The following is a 9,229-nucleotide window of genomic DNA, read 5'->3' as shown; positions in this document are numbered from 1 at the left end:
CCAAGCAGTTGAATAAACATAGGAGTTTCATTTTCCTAGCATTCATTTGAGGATGTCATGTGCATCTGTATAAAAAACTTCATTAAAATCAAGTAAATGACTTCTGCTTATCCCACAACCACAAGAATTATACTCCTGTTCTGGCAGGACAGTAAATTGATTTGGCACAGCTTATTCTTGAAGATTTTTTAAAAGGAACAAGACTACTCCATGCTGGCATTATTCACCCCTTCGTGTTCTTCCAGGTGCACACAAGTATCGTATCATTTTCCAGTATTTTCACAGAAACTTCTGTTTAAGAATATGCATTACATTTGCCCATTTATACTCTTCTGCAATCTCACTCATCCCCCATAAATACCCAAAGATATCAGGAAATGCCACTGACATCACTTGAGCCAATTGTCTAAACATACTGATGCCAAACTAGTTTTAACATGTAAATTAATCTAATTATTTTACCTCTTGGTTTTCCTGTCCTATCCTGACTCCTTCTCTTTTTGTTACCAGTGCTAATAATTTTGTTATACAGCTAAATGCAAATCACCTTTTAATTGTAATTTGAATTGACAGAGGCATTAAGCACAGCATCATCTGTGAGTGGCTTTCTCTTCATTCAGGCTCCCTTAGTTCTCTTACTATTGCAATACTTACTGAAAGTTTCTTTTAAGTTTTTGTCTTTTGGTAGCGATTTCTTGCTTTGTCCTTTGGCTTTCTGATTTTGTCCTAACATGTCTATGTTATCCTTTCTTAGTTCTTTCTTAGTACCCAGCCTCAGTTCTGACTTTTTTTTTTCCCCCCTATCTTGTTCATGACTGCTCTTCCTTAAATTTAGAACAGAATATTAGAATAATTTAGGCTGGAAAGGACCTGTGGAGGACATCTAGCCTGGAGCCAGCTTCAAAGTTTGATCAGGTTACTCAGGGTTGTGTTCTGTAAAGATTGCCATTTATCTTGTGGTTTCACTAAGAAGCAGATACAGTCTCATCAAGAAGAGTGACATTCTGGTAAGTCTTGAACTGCAACATGAATTCTTCTGGCTAAGCTGTGTTCAAGGTCCAGTCTAGAATGTGTGTTCTGAACACTTCTGTACTGATGTCTAATGGCAGCTCTGAGACACTTTTCATGGTTAGTCCAAGAAGGATTATCTATCTAGGTTTCCCTTCTCTGGCCAGTCCTTTGGGACCTGATCCTGTAAGCATTATCAGATGCAAGTAGTTACAAAATGCTTTGGGAAGTGAGATAATATTAAGATGCTCAGAAAGGGATGAATTAATGGGCAATAAGTCCATAAACAGGTACTAACAGAACTAGGCAGGGATGTGCCCCATGACATCCCTGATGAGACAGTTCTTGATACTGGGGAAGTACAAAAGGCATGGATTACTAGATTTGACCAGGCTCATGTGCACTTTCTAAATAGTTGGAACATTTTGCTAGATGTGATAACCTAGCAGGAAGTTTCTCACATGTTGTATATTTCTTATATGTGACTTTTTTCCATTGTCTTAAAAGTTAGAAGACTCACACTGATCCATTAACTACATCTGTAAGCTTACTGTGTCAAAGACCACATGATGTGTGGATGAGGGACATAGACTATATATGAGATGGGTCTGATGACTCTGATAATTGTTGAAGGAAGCCAGTTGGTTGAACTCAGTAGTTTCTATCACATATGAATTCTTGTGGCACAAACAAACGTAAGGAAGGCTGAGATTAATCCAATCTGTTCCTGTTAGTACCACGTTGCCTCAAGTATGACAAAGTTAAGATGAGAAAGATCTGAACTAAGATGCCATCTTGCTGAACTGATGCTAGTAAACTGGACAAGGAGTGTTATTAAGGATGATGAGAATTTGACAAATCTTATCATGCAATCTCTTTCAAGAATACCTGTAGTGCATTTCTGGTTGTCTTCACCATGATTTGGCATGACTGCTTTTTGGGATCAGCAGTGTACAATGACAGCTCAAATGAAAAAGCTGTTGGTATAATTTGGATGCATCAGACATAAATCAATTCTGTTGGCTGATGATATTAAGTTGCAAACAAATTATGAAGCATTCATGTTACTACATCAGATTTTTGTGATTAAAATAATCTCAAGCTATTTCAACCCAAAGGCTGTCATAGTGAGAAAGCTAATTCCTTGCAAGGGCCTGGTACAGTTGAGAAGATCATTCTAGATCATGGTTTACTGAGAAATTTTGGGGCTCTTGAGGAGTTACATTAAGTAGTCTGACTAATGTTAGTCCTATTTACAACTCCCTTTGTAACAGTGTCAGTTCGAGTTGCAGGTGTGACTGTTGGTCTCTGCATGCACACATGCAGTTCTAAAATGTGCTGTGTGAGACTAAGAGGACTCAGTAACTTTTTTCAGAAATAAAAACACAATTACAATTTATTTTCTGCTAGATAGTTCACATTGGTGAAGAAAAAAAAAAAATTCGATCACTTCAGGCAGTTTCTCTATTGATCATATTGAATTTCATTTCAGGGACACTGAGCACATATTTATTTTCTGTCAGGGAATGTCATTCATCTCAAGAAAGTGACATTACTTTTGTCCAGTCTTGTATTTTCTCCTCTAACATCAGATACACGACTTTATGAGCAACTTAAAACTTCCCCCAAAATGCTCAGCAAGTTCACTGCTAATTAAACGCAGCATCAGGATATAACCACAGTGCAGAACAGTTGGAATTCTGAAAAATAGTTTATGTGAAGTGTTACAAAATTCCTGGAGCCATGGAAACAACAACCTTAAGATGCTTGAGAAAGCTCCCCAATGAGAGGTGATAATCTGAGCATCTGCAGACTCTTTATTCTTTATAAACTGTTGCTGCTGCCCATGTAAAATCAAATTCTGCAAAGGCACATCCTCTACCTGGAAAGACAGCTGATTATAAGCATCCATGAGGCACTGATGCTGCTTGAGTGTGCTTGCACACTGCCTTTCAGCTTCTATAATGAATGACACGCTTCATAAAGATGGTGCAAATTGTGTGATCACTTAACAACTCATTGTTCCCTTAAATACTCAGGCTGGCTCAAGACAAAATGTGTATGTATACAAAGTCTTTCTCCAGATTGACATGACTTTTGGATCCAAATGGAGCAACACTGATGATGCAGAACCTTCAGAGAGATCTCTTCTCCAAAGCCATTTTCAATTAATTAGTTATTAATGAGTTATTAATTAGTTGGCAGTCTTCACTAATGACACTGATACCTTGGATGCTGATTCCTAATTCTCTTGTAATACTGACAATTTCCCTGGAAGGAACTGTAGAAAAAGTTGACCTATGGTTTCTCATAATGTTGGTTTCTTTATCTTAATGATGTTGAAGGTTAGTAGATCATGCAGACTTTACAGCTTGAAAAGTGCAAAAAGAAAAGGTTGAGTCTTCATGGACAATCAGCATTGGACACAACTTCTGTCTTACCCATGTTGCTGCTAATGATCATTCTTGTAAACATTTCAGAGCCTTTATATACTCCCCTGTGTACCTTCTAAATATGACACAGCTTCTTTATCCTATTTTTAAATACTTGTTTGATGTTTGTGGATAAGAATCTTTGCTAGGTGATTCTGAATCATACTGTTGAGTGGGCTCAACTGACTCTGTAGGAACCACTCGAAATCTTTAAATTGATATATAATAGAAAAATACTGATACTGTCTTTCACAGCCAAAGCAGAAATTTGGATGACTTTGTATTGTCTCATGAATGTTACTGTGTTAAATTTTTCAGTGTTTCTTCTGATGACTTTGTCAGTGATGGTCATTTTCCTGATTATGATGACCAGTTCAGTTTGATTCCTTCTTTTCCTGTAGTAGTTTCCTGACTGATATTCAGTTCTGAAATACAGGTTCTGTCTTTCATTTATTTTATTTAATTCAAAAGATCATGATTCCTCAAAGCCAGACATGGTTTACTGACAACAGCTCTGCGAATGCAAGATGAAAGCAATTCACAATTAGACTTGTGCCTCCCTGCTGCAAGCACAACTGCTCTCATTACCTTGGCTTCAGAATCTGCAGCTTGCTAATTAAAATAGCTGCAAGTAACCAGTTCTGAAGGAAAAGAAAGATAAGGTGCAGTTACATGAACAGGCAAATGTTGTGCTCTGAACTCACCTTTCCACATATCATCCAGTCTCAGAAACCACCTGCAGACATTGCTGAAAAGCTGTTCCACTATATGCTGTCTCAAGCTGAAGGCGATAGTTCCAATAAAAAGTTTTTACAATAAAGTGTATTGTCATAAGATGACATTTATAACTAGTCATCTCACTTAAACAGCAAGCTTTTTAGAAGCTTTAGAAGCTCCCATTGAACAGAACACGACCAGGCTGCTATGTATGGAACTATCAAAATAAACTTGGTTGTTTCTTATTTGGAGCTTGGAGTTTATCTAGGAACTGCTGGTGCACAATTTGTTCTGTCTGTTCTATTTTTTCAGTTATTATATAGTAATCAATAATACTTCAAAGTAGTTGTAATGCTTAGCACTTCCAGCCAAAACTTTCTATTAGCCTGTGTAATACATAAATGTTGTTCACAGATAATGACACTGCAGGTCAACAGATTCTGTTATAAGCCAGCTGTTTCACACTTCACAACAAAAATATTTTCTCACTATTTTCTCTAAGTCTAAACATAGCTATATGTTTTCCAGTTACCAGTTTCAGAGTACAGATCTAAGATTGCTCTTCCAGTGATTCTTTATCTAATCAGAATAGATTGTGTTTCTGTTTTTAAAACTTTTCCCCAATGCTTAATGATAAAATAATTTCCCAAAAAAACACATAATTCGTACAGTTTCTCCAAGAATCCATGCACTTACATCAATTCAACTGAAGACTTATTTGTTATTATTTTTGCAGACAGAGTGAGCATCTGGCAATCTTTCAGTTTATACAGTTTCTCTGAAATGTTCTGCAGAGTGGTCTGGTGAAAAATGACATGCAGGCATTTTTTGAGCATAATTTTGTGAAATCTGACTATGATAAGAAGGGTGAGATCCATTTTGTCATACAGAGCTTCTGAATACTGCCCCCTTTTCATTCCAGCCTTGTGTCCTATGTGCCAGACGAATTGCACAGGGAAGGAAGAATGTCAGCTCGACCAAGGTTCTTTCCATACCTTCAGAAATATCATGTTCTCTTTTAGAATAACCATAAGACTTCTTTGTACTTCTGGAACATCACAGGGGTGTTTTAACACAGTACAGAAATAGCAGTGAGAGTCATTTCTTTAGTTCAAAAATCTCACACAACAAATCTCCAGATTTTCTTTGTGCCACATACTCACAGCATGTTTGAGAGACCATGTTAAAAATCTAAATCCCAGTGTACTTTAAAGAATATATTTTTGAGCTTTCAGGAATCCCAAAGCAAATGAAGTCTTAGTATATAAACATGAAGAAGTTATTAAGCAAAATTATGTGAAATGAACAGAACAGAGAGGTGAAGGAGTATAAGATGAACTGCTGTTATTTCTTGCACTGACAGATCACAGGTAACCAACCTTATTGACAAGCATGTACCTTAAATGACACATAGCTGCATAACAGAATGACCTTCACAGCCTAAAACAGTTTTGCAGCTGTGCAACAGGTTCCAATAACAACAGGATATAATATATGTTGGATTCAAGGTCATTATTGCTATTTAATACAGAGCAAATTTATTTCCGGAAGCCCTTCTCTCGATGGCTTGTTTTCTAAAAGCAGCAGCTATTTTCCTCTTGAAAGCCCATGTAGATAAGATACCTGGGGATTCTATACTGACATTTTCTTTAGACCCAGATGCATTATAAAGAATTCCTTTTTTAAGTTTGAAGGTGATATAAGCTGTCATATTTGAGGGCTCAGAGTACTGTAACTGAAGGGATGAGGAAGAACTTCTCTGTTGAAATCTTTCCAGGTCATCCTGTATCTTCCACTGAAACATCTGCTATTGGCCTTTCCTAGAAAATACAGATGGCAGACTGGGTGGACAGCAGCATGGCAAATAATTTCTGTCACCTTGACAATATATTTGATGGAAGATAAAACTTTAAGAACTTTTCCAGGTGGACAACTGACGAGGTTATCACCAGGGAGGGATAGAAGTACATTTGTCTTTCAATGATTAGAAGAAGACAGCAGATGCAGGAGACTGTTAAGTGATGCAAAGGGGCCCTGAAAATACACCAACTAGTGTACCAGTCCCATCCAAGTGGTAATGGTAAGAAGTTACAAAGAATAATTAAAACACTTGAAGATCAGCACATTCTTAAGGGATAAGGAAAGGTAGATCTGTGAAAACTCTTTCTTGCTAGAGTGGGAGAAAATAGGAAATGTTGTTAAGAATAAATATTCAAAATATACAAACCTATTTTCTTTTTTCTTTTTTTCTTTTGCTTTCGTGCATTAGAGCCCAGTGAAGCCCAAGGATTATGGATATACAGCAATCAAAAGACTTGTGAAAAGCTACACAGAGAAAGGAATCTGACCAATGCTTGGAAAGGGAATAGTCACATATCAGACTACCCAAAGTACATGTTGTGAACATTACATTCAAATCAGTCAGGAACATATTTATGGAAATTAAGATGGTGTGTACATGCTTTTCAAAGACAGAAACAGAGACAGCAAGGATAATTTTTGTGCCTAAGGAAGAACTTGAAGGAGAACACTTAGGACATAGCAATTACCTCTGCTAAAGCAGAAGATGTGACAGGACAAAAACAACATTCTGTATTTACCATACACTATCAAAAGATTAATGGCATGTCATCCAAAGGTTCTCAAGCAAACGGTACCAAAGTACATGACACAAGCTTTATTTGTTCAATTAAGAGCAAGGTAAGATGTGGAAAGCAAGAGGTAACGATAACACATGGAAAACAAAACCTTGAACTGCAAATAATGTAAAAAGTGCAAAGTATAAAGTGTGGAAAAATCAACACTTCTTCCAAATTATGAGCTAAATTGATTGTCCACAAAGGCAGAAGAATACTGAAAACATAATGAACAAATTTTGAAACTATAAACAATAGAGAAAATACATAAAGTCTCATGAGGAAGAGGGAATTCTATAGAGATATGAAAAGATTGCATTACTTCTAGTAATGTAGTTACATTTTGGAAATAGTAACATCCCAAGAGATTCCCGTTTCAGCTGTTTATGCATTTCAAATCCACATGTGCATGGAATAATTGAGGACTGAATTAATGGAGCACCAGGAAATAAAAGCAAGTAATGCCTACATTTGACTACAGCTTATTAACTTTATCTTAATCATCCAGCGCTATGTATCTATAATTAAATGGCTCATTAAGCTGGCACACCTGCATGTCAGAGACCTGACACCAGGAAGCCAGAAGAATATTTGGCAATGAATGATGAAACAGTTGAATGCAACTTATGTATAAGAAGTGATCATTAGGCATAAACATTTCACAGGTTTTTGATGTGCAGTTTTAAACAATCCCTATATTACTGCTGAGGAGGGCACTATCTACATTTACTACTTTCACTGTATCCTCACAGTTTCCACTTCCGAGTCCAGTTTTTCATGATGATCCATGGCTCTGCAAAAATTCCTGTGAGCCCCAGAAAACTAAACTGTCATTTTTCCGTAGTCTGAGCACTAAACTCTCTTTCTGTCCATGCAAAGCAGGGATGTGATTAGCCTGAGTACTGGATGCAGAAACTAGCTCTACACACACCCTCTTGTCTCTTTCACATGCAGAATTAAAATGAATATTTGTTTTAATTAGTAGCAGCAACTATGGCTTGACTATTGCCCTTTCAACTGAGATTAGGTTTAGATGTCACAGTCATCATGTTCTGAAACTATGTAGTGTAAAAATGCACTCTATACTTCCAACAGTTTATAACGTAAACAGACAAATAAGTATATGACTGCAAAAATGAACTTTAATGTAATTACAAAATATCTGATGGCAAGAATATCATTATATAACACATGATGTGTCATGTGCACATGTCACATTTCATGTTCCCGATTTTTTGCCTAATGACAAGTAGAAGACATCTGTCATTATTACTATTTTTCTTCCTGCAAGGAATTCCTGCTTGTGGATATAGAACCATGGAAAATGCTTGTCCTGGCCAGCAACAGCACAATAGGCCTCCAGTTTCTGATTGGCATTCCCTCCTCTGCAGGAAAACGTCTTGTAGTAAAATAAATGTGTTTGTGCAGTGGTGACTATTTGTCACTGTAGAACCTGACACAGGCATTAAAGCATCTGCCATTTAGAACTGTGTCTCATAACTGCCCAACGTGAGAGCTGTAATGAAATCCTACCTTACCATATTGAACTAGAGAAGTCTGTTTAGTTAGCAAGGTTGCACCTCTCAGATACTAACAGGACTGTAACTGATATGAACACTAAAGTCCATATCCAATCAAAGAAAAACAGTAATAATTTGGAACAGACGTACAGCCAAGATCTGACTAAGAATTTTTAAATCTTCTAAAAAAACTGTAAAATTATACGAAGTTGTACGTTTCTAACTTCCCAGATCCAGAGCATACATTAAGATTACACCATTCACTGCTCCACTTGCCAAGCTTGCATTTGAGGGATGATTGCTCCCACACACTTTTAAATCCTCTGAAATGGCACAGACTTATACACAAGCACTGGCACGAACTGTACACACACCTCCTCTAGTCAGTTCCTGCATCTCAAGTGAGAGTGTATGTGACAATGTGGTTATGCAAATAATATCATTTTCTTGGACAAGCAGAATTTGAATAGGGTCAAGTAAACAACAGAGTTCAGGTGAGAAAAAATCAGCTGATAGTCTAACAACATATATAAATGAAAATCAAGAATTCAAAGTGAAATTCAGAAATTCTGAAATTCAGACATTTCCAGGCATGAAGAGATAATGAAATGCTTCTACATACCACAACCCATGAAGTTCCATATGCTTTACTCCAGTAGCAGGAATTATACTTCCATGAATGTCAGTGAAGTTATTTTGCTTAAATTTCCTGTAGGTCATTGTCAGCATAATAAAAACTGGTCCCCTGTGTAGTCTCCACTGCCTGGACTTTCAAGAGAACTCATAGAAAGCCTTTAATCTTTGTTCACCAAACATTTCTATAATAAACTATAGATTCAGGGGCAGATACGTTTTCTTTACCAGATTACCTATCTTTTGTGCACCAGCTTTCTGCTTACAGTTTCCACATCTCTCA

The sequence above is a fragment of the Streptopelia decaocto genome, assembly GCF_964273445.1.
Source record: "Streptopelia decaocto genome assembly, chromosome: 1".
Lineage (NCBI taxonomy): Eukaryota > Metazoa > Chordata > Aves > Columbiformes > Columbidae > Streptopelia > Streptopelia decaocto.
This window is presented reverse-complemented; position numbering follows the sequence as displayed.